Source organism: Delphinapterus leucas, chromosome 3 (assembly GCF_059928025.1).
Source record: "Delphinapterus leucas isolate spDelLeu-1000000601 "Yukka" chromosome 3, BTC_Dleu_Yukka2, whole genome shotgun sequence".
Taxonomy (NCBI): Eukaryota; Metazoa; Chordata; class Mammalia; order Artiodactyla; family Monodontidae; genus Delphinapterus; species Delphinapterus leucas.
Genome location: NC_143131.1, coordinates 66892563 through 66907752, shown reverse-complemented (window position 1 = coordinate 66907752; position 15190 = coordinate 66892563). Strand labels below are relative to the sequence as shown.

Sequence of the window (15190 nt, the reverse complement as noted above, 5' to 3'; positions counted from 1 at the left end):
GGGGATGCGGGTTCGTGCCCCGGTCTGGGAAGATCCCACATGCCGCGGAGCGGCTGGGCCGGTGAGCCATGGCCGCTGAGCCTGCGCGTCCGGAGCCTGTGCTCCGCAATGGGAGAGGCCACAAGAGTGAGAGGCGCACGTACCACCAAAAAAAAAAAAAAAAAATTCCAAAAATACCTAGAAACAACTGACAATGAAAACACGATGACCCAAAACCTATGCAATGCAGCAAAAGCCATTCTAAGAGGGAAGTCTATAGCCATACAGTCCTACCACAGGAAACAAGAAACATCTCAAATAAACAACCAAAGCTTACACCTAAAGCAATTAGAGAAAGAAGAACAGAAAAACCCCAAAATTAGCAGAAGGAAAGAAATCATAAAGATAGGATCAGAAATAAATGAAAAAGAAATGAAGGAAACAATAGCAAAGATCAATAAAACCAAAAGCTGGTTCTTTGAGAAGATAAACAAAAGTGATAAACCATTAGCCACACTCATCAAGAAAAAAAGGGAGAAGACTCAAATCAGTAGAATTAGAAATGAAAAAGGAGAAGTAACAACTGACACTGCAGAAATATAAAGGATCAAGAGAGATTACTACAAGCAACTCTATGCCAATAAAATGGACAACGTGGAAGAAATGGACAAATTCTTAGAAAAGCACCACCTTCCAAGACTGAACAAGGAAGAAATAGAAAATATAAACAGACCAAACACAAGCAATGAAATTGAGGCTGTGATTAAAAATCTTCCAACAAACAAAGCCTAGGACCAGATGGCTTCACAGGCAAATTCTATCAAACAAGTAGGGAAGAGCTAACACCTATCCTTCTCAAACTCTTCCAAAATAGAGCAGAGGGAGGAACACTCCCAAACTCATTCTATGAAGCCACCATCACCCTGAAACCAAAACCAGAAAAAGGTGTCACAAAGAAAGAAAACTACAGGCCAATATCACTGATGAACATAGACGCAAAAATCCTCAACAAAATACTAGCAAACAGAATCCAACAGCACATGAAAAGGATCGTACACCGTGATCAAGTGGGGTTTTTCACAGGAATGCAAGGATTCTTTACTATACACAAATCAATCAATGTGATAAACCATATTAACAAATTGAAGGAGAAAAACCATATGATCATCTCAATAGATGAAGGAAGAGCTTTTGACAAAATTCAACACCCATTGATGATAAAAACCCTCCAGAAAGTAGGCATAGAGGGAACCTACCTCAACATAATAAAGGCCATATATGACAAACCCACAGCCAACATCGTTCTCAATGGTGAAAAACTGAAACCATTTCCTCTAAGATCAGGAATAAGACAATGTTGCCCACTCTCAACACTATTATTCAACATAGTTTTGAAAGTTTTAGCCACAGCCAACAGAGAAGAAAAACACATAAACGAATCCAAATAAGAAAAGAAGAAGTAAAGCTGTCACTGTTTGCAGATGACATGATACTATACAGAGAGAATCCTAAAGATGCTACCAGAAAACTACTAGAGCTAATCAATGAATTTGGTAAAGTAGTAGGATACAAAATTAATGCACAGAAATCTCTTGCATTTCTATATACTAATGATGAAAAATCTGAAAGAGAAATTAAGGAAACACTCCCATTTGTGACTGCAACAAAAAGAATAAAGTACCTAGGAATAAACCTACTTAAGGAGACAAAAGCCCTGTATGCAGAAAACTATAAGATACTGATGAAAGAAATTAAAGATGATACAAACAGATGGAGAGATATACCATGTTCCTGGATTGGAAGAATCAACATTGTGAAAATGACTCTACTACCCAAAGCAATCTACAGATTCAGTGCAATCCCTATCAAACTACCAATGGCATTTTTCACAGAACTAGAACAAAAAATTTCAAAATTTGTATGGAAACACAAAAGACCCCGAATAGCCAAAGCAATCTTGAGAAAGAAAAACGGAGCTGGATGAATCAGGTTCCTGGACTTCAGACTATACTACAAAGCTATAGTAATCAAGACAGTATGGTACTGGCACAAAACAGAAATATAGATCAATGGAACAGGATAGAAAGCCCAGAGATAAGCCCCCACACATATGGTCTCCTTTTTATTGATAAAGGAGGCAAGAATATACAGTGGAGAAAAGACAGCCTCTTCCATAAGTGGTGCTGGGAAAACTGGACAGCTACATGTAAAAGAATGAAATTAGAACACTCCCTAACACCATACACAAAAATAAACTCAAAATGGATTAAAGACCTAAATGTAAGGCCAGACACTTTAAAACTCTTAGAGGAAAACATAGGCAGAACACTCCACGACATAAATCACAGCAAGATCCTTTTTGGCCCCACCTCCCAGAGAATTGGAAATAAAACCAAAAATAAACAGATGGGACCTAATGAAACTTAAAAGCTTTTGCACAGCAAAGGAAACCATAAGCAAGACAAAAAGACAATCTTCAGGGGCTTCCCTGGTGGCGCAGTGGTTGAGAGTCTGCCTGCTGATGCAGGGGACATGGGTTCATGCCCTGGTCCGGGAAGATCCCACATGCCGCTGAGCAGCTGGGCCTGTGAGCCATGGCCGCTGAGCCTGCACATCTGGAGCCTGTGCTCCACAATGGGAAAGGCCACAACAGTGAGAGGCCCGCGTTCCGCAAAAAAAAAAAAAAAAAAAAAAGACAACCCTCAGAATGGGAGAAAATATTTGCAAATGAAGCAACTGACAAAGGATTAATCTCACAAATTTACAAGCAGCTCATGCCGCTCAATATCAAAAAGACACACAACCCAATCTAAAAATGGGCAGAAGACCTAAATAGACATTTCTCCAAAGAAGATATACAGATCGCCAACAAACACGTGAAAGGATGCTTAACACCACAAATGATTAGAGAAATGCAAATCAAAACTACAGTGAAGTATCACCTCACACCGGTTAGAATGGCCATCATCAAAAAATCTACAAACAATAAATGCTGGAGAGGGTGTGGAGAAAAGGGAACCCTCTTGCACTGTTGGTGGGAATGTAAATTGATACAGCCACTATGGAGAACAGTATGGAGGTTCCTTAAAAAACTAAAAACAGAACTACCATACGACACAGCAATCTCACTACTGGGCATATACCCTGAGTAAACCATAATTCAAAAAGAGTCATGTACCACAATGTTCATTGCAGCTCTATTTACAATAGCTAGGACATGGAAGCAACCTAAGTGTCCATCAACAGATGAATGGATAAAGAAGATGTGGCACATATATACAATGGAATATTACTCAGCCATAAAAAGAAACGAAATTGAGTTACTTGTAGTGAGGTGGATGGACCTAGAGACTGTCATACAGGCTAAGATAAGTCAGAAAGACAAAAACAAGTACCGTATGCTAACACATATATATGGAATCTAAAACAAAAAAAGGTTCTGAAGAACCTAGGGGCAGTACAGGAATAAAGACAGAGACGTAGATAATGGACTTGAGGACACAGGGAGGGGGAAGAGTAAGCTGGGATGAAGTGACAGCGTGGCATGGACATATTTACACTACCAAATGTAAAATCGGTTGCTAGTTGGAAGCAGCCACATGGCACAGGGAGTTCAGCTCTGTGTTTTGTGACCACCTAGAGGGATGGGATAGGGAGGGTTGGAGGTAGACGCAAGAGGGAGGAGATATCGGGATATATGTGTATGTATGGCTGTTTCACTTTGTTATAAAGCAGAAACTAACACACCATTGTAGAGCAATTATACTCCAATAAATTTTTTTTTAAAAAAGCAAAAAAGAAAGAGGGAGTCTGAATGCAGACATGCCAACGCCACAACCCCTAGGGACTTTTGGTGTGAGCTCCTTTTCTATCTACACTCACTCCCAGATGATCTCATCTTGTTCCATGAGTTTTAATGACAAACTATTTCCAAATTTGTATCTCCAGCCGGGGCCACCCCTTGAGCATTTGAGACCTGGGCAAATCTTTTTTGTTTTTTTGTTTTTGCCAATCTCTGTCTCTATAAAAAATTTGAGTCACCCATAATCTGCCTGTCAGCACCATTATGTTGACTCAATTTCACTCAGTCTTGAAAAAGAAACACCCCGCTGGACAATGGAGTGATCCTCGTGGGATGACCCTGTCCATCATGTACTGACATTTACAGTTGTCCCAGGCACCAGATGGCAATTTAAAAAGCTGGAGAAAGTCAATCCAAAGCCTGGGACACCTGAGGCACAAGGCTGGACCAGTGGCCTGCTTTTCTTGGACAAAGGGGACACTGTCTCCAGCCTCAACCTCTGTTCCAAATTTCAAACTTGTCAGAAGTCACCCACTTCCCAGCATACAACCATCTACCAGTCCAAGCACTGGCACATTTACACATATTCATTTCTCAATAACCAATATGTGTATATATGAGCATATTGTGTGTCTGTCTCTATCCTCTCTCCAGAGAGTTACACTGCGAAGTGTTCTGATGAAGCCCTCATGATGCCCAGACCATCACTATCATGGTGGGGGGAAGAGGGGAAGATGGCCTACCAAGTGCCACTTAATCAGCAATCCCATCTAAAATAACAAACTTAGCCAATCTCATTTTGCCCAAAATTGTTGCCAGCGGGTGGGGAAGGGGTGGAAGCCATGAACTCAAAAGAAGTATCTAGGTTATAGAAAAATGATTTCCTTTCTTCTATGCCCAGAATGGGGACACAGCTAAGACTCCCCTGAACCAAATGAGAAAATCAAACCTCTCACTGAAGATAAACACAGAGAAGAGCTGAAAAGAACATAAAGTTGAGGAAAGGTTGACTTCTTTCCTCCACTCCCCCTGCTCCCCAAATTTACCGTGAAAGCTACTGACAGGGATGATTCACAGCTGAGATCTGCCTCTCAGACATCGGGGGGGACATGCCTACTGGTTCCCAGCAGTTAAAGAGGGTCACCCCAGGGTTAAATGGGGCTTCTTGGGTTGCAGCACTCACCCTAGGGACTGGCATCTAGCCCTTCCAGGAAACTTTGAGGACTTGGAAGCCTCAAAAGAGGAAAGCAGCTGTCTCAATCAATCAGCAGAATTGCACAGCACATATTCAGTTAAAACCTCAACTAAGAAAAAGACCCCTAATGTTTTACTCCCTTAAACCAATGTTGTGACCCTTCTGCAATATTCCGCATTGCACTCCCCACTTCCATTTGCTGACTAACAACTACGCTCCTTTTGTTTCACTAGATAAATAGTATGACCTTTTTGAAATATATATTATCACTTTCCCCTTTCTAACGGCTTTTAAAGTTTGCCAGCTTGTGACTTCAGGCCTAGCTTACACACCCCTGTTAAATGTCTTAAGTTTGTCCTACCTAAATGTCACAAGGTCCCTCTTCTTCTGCTGACTTCAAAACAATTTTGGGGTCAGGGAGCATTATTAGGTTGTCCACATGTACAAAACAGCCAGCCTATGGCTGGATATGTTAAGAACAAAGGGGTGATCACTCAACCTAACTTCCTCCTGAGCGCAGACATTCTGAAAACAACCAAAGCCACATCCAAAATTCTGAATCTAAGGACTTTTTTTCCTGTAAAACAATTCAGTGGTGTTTTCTTACATAATGTCAGCTGACACCAAAAATCTGGTTGACTCACCTTTTACTTCTACCATGGACTTATCACAGGCAGAGTTTTCCCTGAATATATAGCACAGACCTGTATGACCAGTGACCAAAATCAAACACATTTCCATTGCTTCTGCTGACATTCTGCATCCCTTTTCATTGCTTTGCATATTAACCACAGAAAGTGATTTGACAATAGGCTCATGTTATATCTGCCTAACAGAGTTCTTTGATCCCTTATGGAATTCTGACATCAGTAAATAAGAAAAATATCACTGCTCACAAAACACCAGGTGATATCCCAAAAAGTGTCCATGTTCATACGCTCAGTCTTTCTTGTTAAAGGAAACATATTCAAAAAACTGTCACATTATGTGCAGAACTGTGACCTCATTTACACTTGGTTAGATAACTTGGTTGACTCTTTCTTGGAGGAACAGGAGATAAACTTGGAATTAAATATGTGACTATCACTTCGGGATATGGGCTTATAAACTAGCAACAATTGTGTTGAACAGCCAGTGAATGTAGGCAGTAAAGACCTTTCCAATTATACTCCAAATACCCTTGAGAGAGGCATACAAGGTCACAATGAAGTTCATACATCTTAAAAGGATGAACACATTAAGAAACTTTGTTCCAGTTTATCAAGAAGTCCAGGACACAAAATGAAAAAGGATCGGCCTTTGGGAAAATATTCTCAAAGAAGTGAAACAAACTTGTAGATTCTGATTATATAGCAGAAAGGAATCAAGCTCCCCTCTTGTCTCTGGAAAAACACTGCAGGCTGATGTATCAGTACTGCCATCTCAGTCTCTGTTTTGTGAATATAATCAACCAAGCCTTCTCTTTCACAGAGGCATCTCACAGCTTTATTTAGTTTTGGGGCTCCTTCAATGTAGTCTCCACAGTACTGCCAGAGTGGCCATCCTAAAATGTAAACCCAATCATCTCACTTCCTTGTTTAAAATCCTTCCAGCTTCGTTGACTTCATGTAAAACTCAAATACCTTAGCATGGCATACAAAGCCCCCTTCCTTACACTATCTCTTTCTACTCCCCAACTCTTATGTAATGAATCATGTGCACTTCCCAGAGTCCCTCATGTTCTCTCATGCTGCAATGGCTTTGCTCACAATGTTCCTTCTTCCCGGAATGCTATTCCCACCACTGATTACTTGGATAAATCTCCTGGATAAGTTTATTCAGTTCTCAAGACCAAGCTCATTCTTCCCCAGAAAGCCTTCCTTAGCCTTACCAATCTGGTCTAGGCTCCCTCCTCTCTGTTCCTGCAGCATTGATTCATACTTGTATTATAGACTTTATCACATTATACTGTAATCATCTACTTATAGAAAATGAAATTATACAGAACATGTCTCATATAGAATCATATGTAAGGAAATGCTATGTAAAAGTATGTTACAAATATTACAAATATGTAAATATAAAACAAAAAGACTCTGTGAAGCCGTTTAGCCCATGAACTTTTCTTTGTCTTTTCTCCCTGTGGTCTCTTGCAAGACCTTTGGGGTACTGTTTGGTTGATTAGATTCACAAAACAGAGAGGAAGATGGCTGTCTAAGAACCCCCTCTAAGACCATGAACCATAAGGTACTTGCATAACCTTTGCTCACATCCTATTAGCCACACCTAGCTGCAAAAGAGGAGAGAAATGTAGTCTCCAGTTATACGGCCAAGTTATATAACTTAGGGTTATACAGGCCAAGCTAAACTTAGGGGTTCTCATACTTAAAAAAAAAAAAAAAGGAGGAGGAGGAGGCGAAGGAAGAGGAGGAAAGATTAGTTACTGGAGGACATCTAGCAATGAGTAACTTAAATAATGAGAAAAAGCTAATGGACATAGAGAACAAATACAGAAGTTTACAAAAATATAATTCCAAAAACATTTTGAACAAAGCTTTCCATCACCTAATACAGAAAAAAAGTATTTTTTTCTGGAGAATTCATGGAGAAATGGAGGAAAAGAACAGAATCAGAGCTTGACTATGTTGAATATACTCCTATTTTATAGACACCGATAACTTATCTCTCAAATTTAAAACATGAGCTTTAGACATAACAGTCCCTAAGCTTTTTAACCTCTGGGCTATAAATTAATAGATATGCATCTACTCTGCTTGTGAAACTTTTCTTCTGGCAGACAGAACGAGAGCCCAGCCTATACAAAGTGGTTTCCTAAGGTTTAATATAGTAAAAGTAAAGATTGCAACAAAACTACATACTCTGCCAAAACTTAAGGAATTCACTAATTTCCCCAGTGGCTTCTGTACTTGCTCAATTTCTGAACAGCATGATCCTGAAAGGAGCAATTTATTACTTAAAAATAAATCTTGAGTATCACATAAAAATATATTTTGCAACAACTGACCTAAACTTTGGTTTGTAAAGTACCTAGGCCCTTGGTTTTTCTCTTGCTGTTGAATATCATATTCATGTCAAAAAGCTAATCCTTTGTACTCTTTGCTGTTGACTGACATGGCTCTGAATTGGGCACAGTTTCTGTTCTCTAGGAACTTGAGGCCAGTCAGCAGTAGGGACTGTGTTTGTCTTGCCCTTAGGAATCACAGAAAAGAGAAAGGTCAGGAGAAAGGCTGCTATGGCAGAAATCAACTTTAAGATACACTAGGAGATTCTGAGCTCCGGTTTGGGAGCCTTATGAAAGGCTTTTTGAGGTGAAAGCTGTTTTGAGGCGAAAATAATAATAATAATAAATGGTCCTGACAAGATGAGAAAGAAAGTCAGCCAGTTATTGGAGAAAATAATGACTCACTGTAAAGAACAAAAAAGTGAGAGAGAGGCAGAGAGACAGATAGACGGACACAGATATACATCTGTGTGGAAAGAACAGATGCAGGAAAAGATAGCTAAACTTCTAGAGTAGGGGTATAATTTTGCTCTACTGGCCAACAGAAAGTCATGGGAGTAGATTTACAAAAAAAATTATAGTTATGTTTCTATCCATTTCATGAAACTAAATACGCATAGATTCTTTCTTAGTGCTTTTAAACACACGTGCATGCGCACACACACACCCCTTTTAAATGCATATCTGATTTCATGCAAATGTAAGGGAAATTTCTAAGAATCAAAAGTGAAGGAGAAAGTAAAAACCAGGGTCTGAATCCTTGGATTGGTTTGCCAGCCTCAGGAACCTAAAGGGCTTAAGTTCTAACACATATGTGGGACAGGCAGGAGATGGAATTGAGATCTTCACATAAAGTTGGGATCTTCAAAGATCTACACCTACATTGCAAGGGTATTTTAGAAAAAATTATTCCACTAGTCTAGGGAAATAACAAGCAAGCTTGTCTATTTGGACCTGGGATCTGGGTGGGTGAGATATAGTCTTCCCTGTAAATACATAAGGGTAGGTATCCCACATTTGGGTTTGGGGTTCAAATTTATACTTCCTACTTGCTCAAGAATCCACCAGGTGAGAAATAACATAGAAATAGGCCCAAAGTTTGCATCTGCTAGTCTGAAACTCCCAATTTGCAAACTATTATATATATTAAAAAAAGAGAAAGAAATAGACCCAAAGTGAATGATACCTAGGGTAACTAGCATAGACAGAACCACTCCTGAGGGACATATGTCCAACACAGGCCAGATAAAAGTCTTCAAGCAAAGCCCTGCTTAAAGATTTCTTATAACCAAAAACTACAAAACATCTATGAAACAATTCAAATGAACTAGAGAAGCAGATACAATAAACAGCAGTATTAAACTCCAAGAACTCTAGACTGTAGGATTAGTAGAAAGAATGTATAGAATTAGTGTGTTTAAAAAATAAAGACAGGACTTCCCTGGTGGTGCAGTGGTTAAGAATCTGCCTGCCAATGCAGGGGACATGGGTTCGAGCCCTGGTCTGGGAAGATCCCACATGCCGTGGAGCAACTAAGCCCATCCGCCATAACTACTGAGCCTGTGCTCTAGAGCCCATGAGCCACAACTATTGGAGCCCGTGTGCCTAGAGCCCGTGCTCCGCAACAAGAGAAGCCACCGTAATGTAAGCCTGTGCACCGTAAGGAAGAGTAGCCCCCCACTTGCCGCAACAAAGACCGAACACAGCCCCCCAAATTTTTTTAAGTAAATTAATTAATTAGAAAATAAAGACATAAAAGAAAATTAAAAACAGAAAAATGTATAAAACAATATCTAAAACGAATGGGTAGATTTGAAGAAAAGAGAAAAAACAGAACTCTAGAAATTAAAGATAAAGGCATTGACATTCAAAGCTCAACTGTTGGTTCAAATTGCAAATTAATCACATCCAAAGAAAGTAAAGTAAACTAAAATTAGGTGTGAAGAATTAATCCCAAATGCATCACAGAGAGATAAAGAGATAGAAAATACGAAAGAGAGGTTAAAAATCATGAAAGGAAGAATGAAAAGGTCCAACATAATCAATAGTCTCCTCCAAAAGAGAATTAGTGGAGAGACAATATTAGAAATAACATCTGAAAATGTTTTAGAATCTTTCAGAATTGATCAAAAATATGATCCTTGGATATAGCAAACACAGTGATTTCAAACCATGATAAATAAAATGTCCCGATGAGGATTTATTGTCTCTAACTCTCAAATAATAAATTACCTGGGCATGAAATTGTGAAGCTGATAGTTACTTTTTCTCAGTAGTTTCAGTCTAGAAAAACAGTGGATTAGATATAGAGAAAAAATGGTAAACATGTAGGTAAATCTAAACAAATCCCTGACTATGTAAAATAACGATAACGAATAACTAATGCAGGTAATTGTGATGGTTAATTTTATATGTCAATTTGGCTGGGCCATGGTGCCCAGGTATTTAGTGAAACTTTACAGATATTTCTGTGCAAATATTTTTTGGATGGGTTAACACTTAAATCAGTAGGCTTTGTGTAAAGCAAATTGTGCTCTAAAATGTGGGTGAGCCTCACCCAAACAGTTGGAAGGCCTTAAGAAAAACACTGACCTCCCCTGAAGAAGTGGGAATTCTGCCAAGAGATCACCTTTGGATTTGAAATGTAACGCTTCCCTGGGTCTCCAGCCTGCCAGCCTACGCTGCAGATTTCATACCTGCCAGCTGCACAATCATGTGATTCAATTCTTTAAGATAAATACCTTCTCTCTCTCTATCTCCCCCCACGTATTAACGTTTTTATATTACGTTTTATTGTATTAGTCAGGGTTCTCCAGAGAAACCAACAGGATATACGTGTATGTGCCAGTCACAAGTCCGGGTTGTTACCTGTGCTTCTGACCAATCAGCTATAAATCGGAGGTTCCCATGACTCCCTCGTTAGGTTCAATAATTTGCTAGAGTGGCTCACAGAACTCAGGAAAACAGTTTACTTACCGTTTCCCACTTTATTATACAAGGATATGATAAAGGATACAGATAAACAGATGGAGGAGATGCACAGGGCAAGGTATGTGGGAAGGGCAGCAGAGCACGCATGCCCTTTCTGAGCATGCCGCTCTCCCAGCACCTCCACGTGTTCAGCAACCCAGAAGCTCTCTGAACCCCATACTGTTGGGATTTTTATGGAGGCTTCATCATGTAGGCATGATGAATCATTAACTCCATTTCCAGCCCCTCTTCCCTCTCTGGAGAATGGGGGGTATGGCTGAAAATTCTAAGCTTCTAAGCATGGCTTGGTCTTTATGGTGACCAGCCCCCATCGAGGAGTCACCAAGAGTCACCTCATTAGAACAAAAGACACTCGTAACACCCAGGAAATTCTAAGGGATTTGGAATTTCAGGTCAGGAACCAGAGGCAAAGAACAAATCTTAGAACAAAAGATGTTCCTGGTACTCTATCACTTCGGAATTTCCAAGGGTTTTAGGAGTTCTGTACCAGGAACCGGGGGCAGAAATCAATATATTTTCTTTTCTGTTACTTCACAGTATATACATACATACACATTCTCTTCATTTTGTTTCTCCGGAGAACCCTAACTAATACAGTAATAAGTAATATAAATACTAGGTGTCACTAAACTACTAAACAACAATAACTTACAATAAGCAGGGTCTTGATTGATGGTAAATTGTTATACAGTTGATGTAACATTTATGAGAAATACAGATACAGTGAGCAACTTTTGATTTTATGGCATGAATGCATGTTAGATTTTTTAAGGTAAACATTACAAAGAATAGGACTAGAATATATAACTTTAAACAAGTAGAGGTAATCAAGAAAAGTCCATCAATATAAAGGATGGCAGGAAGGAAAAAAAAACACAGAAAAGGCAGGAAAAAGAGAAAGCCAAAAGGATAGAAATAAATCAAAATCTCCTGGTAATAAGTGGGCTAAACTTACCCATTAAAAGGGATTGCTAGATTGAATAAAAAGAGCAAAACTATACCCTATGCTCTTTAGAATAAGTACATTTAAAACATTGGAATAAAGAAATGTTGAAATTAAAGAATGAAAAAAGATAAACTGGACAAGTACAAATTGAAAGAAAATAGTAAACTATGTTAATATCAAACTAAATGTAGTTTAAGGCAAAAAATAATAATAATCGTTAAGGATAAAGATGGTTATTACATTACAAGGAAAGGAACAGTGCACCAGGGAGATATAACAATTCTCCATGTACACAGACAGTGAAACAGTCTTAGACTATATAAAGCAGTGAGATTCATTTAGATGGCACACAGCTAGTAATAGGGTTTGCAACATTTTAGCGTCAAGATTCTTCAGGGAAAGCAATTAGTCCAGCCACAGGAACACTGAATACAGACATCTGTAGAACCAAAAAGTTTAAGATAGAAACCATGCAGCTCTGCCTACACTGGCCCAAGAGTCACAGCAAGGCAAGAGTTCACTGACTGTGAGGAAAAGCAAACTTTTCTTTTTATTAGAGTTCTGAGGCAGGAGTTAGAAACCGGGGACACAAAGATCTCCCATCTCCCCAGTCTCTCACTTCCTCCCTGGCAGTAAGCCAGACCCAAAGGTAGGTCCTACATTCCTTCAACAATATCTCAAGATGGTCCCATGAGACACCTAACTCATTTATGGAAGGTGGCCTCCACCCAGAGAGACTTTGCTTCAGTACTTCTTAATATAAAATGTAATGATAACGATTTGAGACAGGCCCAGATCTATTACAAAGGAAGCTTCTGGTTTCCTTCCTTCAATTAAGATTACACAACCTGACTTCAGAGGTAGAACATCAAGGTGGCTAAAAGCCCAGGCCTTGTCATCAGGTGGTCATGGGTTCAAATTCTAACTGCAGCAAATGAGCTATACAGTAACTTGGGGCTTAAACCCTATATGCCTCAGTTTCTACATTTATCGACAGTGAAACAGTATATATAAAACACTTAGGACAGTATTGTCACAGAACAATCACATAGAGCTACTTAAGCAAAGATTGACTGTGATCTGATGATAATGATGATAGTTTGATGAGTCTCAACCTGCCTAAGACACGCCCTTCTGGTTACTCAGATATGAATGGAATTCCATAGTCCTTCACAAGCTGAGCACTGAACCCCCTATCACACCATCCTCCTTTTACACAAAACTAGGGTGAGTGTTTTATACCAAGGCATTGCCTTCTCCTCCTCTCACGGTCTCTCTGTTCCATTCCTTGGCACTGCCCTCTGCAACCAACTAAAGACAAGGAAGGTCATGTCGTGATCACTGGAAGTGATCATTGTGCTCCTTTGCTGGATATCGGCTCTGCCCTACAGAAACCAAGGGAGTGCTGGCTACTAGGCTACCCCTTTGCCAAACAGTACCTGAACTGCCCCACCTTTATCACCACATTTGAGTCATCCAATGAGAAGAAGAAAAGGCTCTTCCACTTTTCTCTCTTTTGCAGGAAGAACTGGGGACTTGCTCCTGGTTCTGGTCAGCTTTCCATGCTTCTATCTCTTGTCGGCAGAGCACAAAGGGGCTCTCTGAGTCACAGCTGCATGAGCTCCAACTTTCATTCTGATTCACAGGCTACCAAAAAGGAACGTGGTCCACCAAGAAGTTGGGGACATGCAGACACCTTTCAACATCTAAACCCCTTGACAGCCCCACTCCCTACTCCAAGAACGGCCTTCTAGTAGGAGTGGAGGGAATCTTTTTCCCTACAATACCTCAGGGACTGTGACTGCAGCTCCCGTGGCACACGCCGTCTGCTGACTGAGGCAATATGTCAAGTAGCCTCCAACTTAAATTCTTTCTGCAGAGGCCCTAGTTCAGGAAAGCAAAAAGAAGAACAAGGACCAACTCTCCCCTCTGCAAGAAAAGAATAAATAAATTTCTTCTACAGAATCACATCTAAATGTATTGGAAAAGAAGATTCATGGTATGAGGAGGAAGGAAAATCTATCCTGGTGTAACTGCCTCAAGCCCCTTCGTGGATTTGCAATAAACCCATAAATTTTGCAGCTCCTGGTCTGGACTTTCTTCCCATTACTTTTTGTTTCTTTTTTTGTTTCTTCATTTATTGTTCAAAATATTTACTTGGTTGACTGGAGAGCAAATCGTACCAGAAACAAAATCAGCTACAGGCAATTGACTGGCTTCGTATAAAAAGTACTCATTCTGGCTGCACCATTTGTAGTACAGTCTGTAAGCACAAAAGCCAATTCAGTCTCAATCATTCTGATAGTTTTTATTCCAGCCTCTGGTAAGACATGAGAACAAGAGAACCTGCATTCATTTCTTTGTGCCTGAAGTCATGTAAATATATTCTATTCCCATCTATCTTTGGGAAGTGTCTTTCTGTTCATGTATTTCTGACTTTCTCTTACTTGGGCATGGCCCGTGAATCAATTCACATGACCACTGGTTTATTAACAGTTGTTTTGAGGCTCTGCAATGAGGACATCTTTCCTGAAACTGCAGGAGCTTCTCAGATTTTAACATGTAAACAAACAATGGTTTGATTTTTTTTGCCCAACTGGCTGCAGCTCCCTTCTGTGGGGATAACTGTGGAGATAAACAGACAGAAGGATGGAGCAGACAGTTTGTCCCTCAGATCAGAGAACAAGGTTAACCGTTTGCAGCCCTAACAAGCCAGAACTGAAATTCAGCAGGCTTCAAATCCCAAAGCAGCAAAGCCAGGTGAAAGGAAAAACAGCAGGAGCAGCAATCTTGAGCTTTCTGCCCTGTACACTGTTGATATCAACTGTGAAGCCACTGAGGAGCCAGAGGAGAAAGGGCAAGAAACAAAGAAATAGGAAGAGCCTGCCTGATGCTTCGCTCCTCACGCAGCAGGGCCTCCCAGGGCGCACACAGAACTCCCAAGACGAGTGTTCCACAAAGTTCATCAAAAAGCATGGCTCCTTTCTGCCTGGAAGCCAACAGGTCTGCACCCCTCTGAGGTTTGTCCAGATATTTTGAATCTGATTCTCTATTCGGTGTCTCGCAGAGAGCAGGCAAGGTCCAGGGGGCTTTGGCCGATTGCTCTGGCAGAAGCTGCTCAATTCAAAGAAATGATGCCAAGCATTGTATCCTTTCTGAGCGTCAACTAGGCAGTGTTCTCAGAACGCACCTCCAAACCTCTAGTTGTGCAAGCTGTTGAAAGGGGCAGTGTTGGAATGTGCTGCCTACCAGCAAGTGGTCCTGAGAGCCAAGGAG

The 15190-nt window shown here is 40.3% G+C and overlaps 1 protein-coding gene across 1 annotated transcript in view; it reads right to left on the bottom strand.

The window, feature by feature from the left end:
- The window catches only part of LOC111184682 (uncharacterized), a 334205-nt gene that overhangs the window by 148522 nt on the left and 170493 nt on the right, over positions 1-15190 (bottom strand). Inside the window, 1 exon segment of the mRNA XM_089909095.1 lies at positions 1-15190. This exon segment is cut by the window's left edge and continues 148522 nt beyond it; it is cut by the window's right edge and continues 17950 nt beyond it. The gene's annotated coding sequence lies outside the window, so the exon portion shown is untranslated.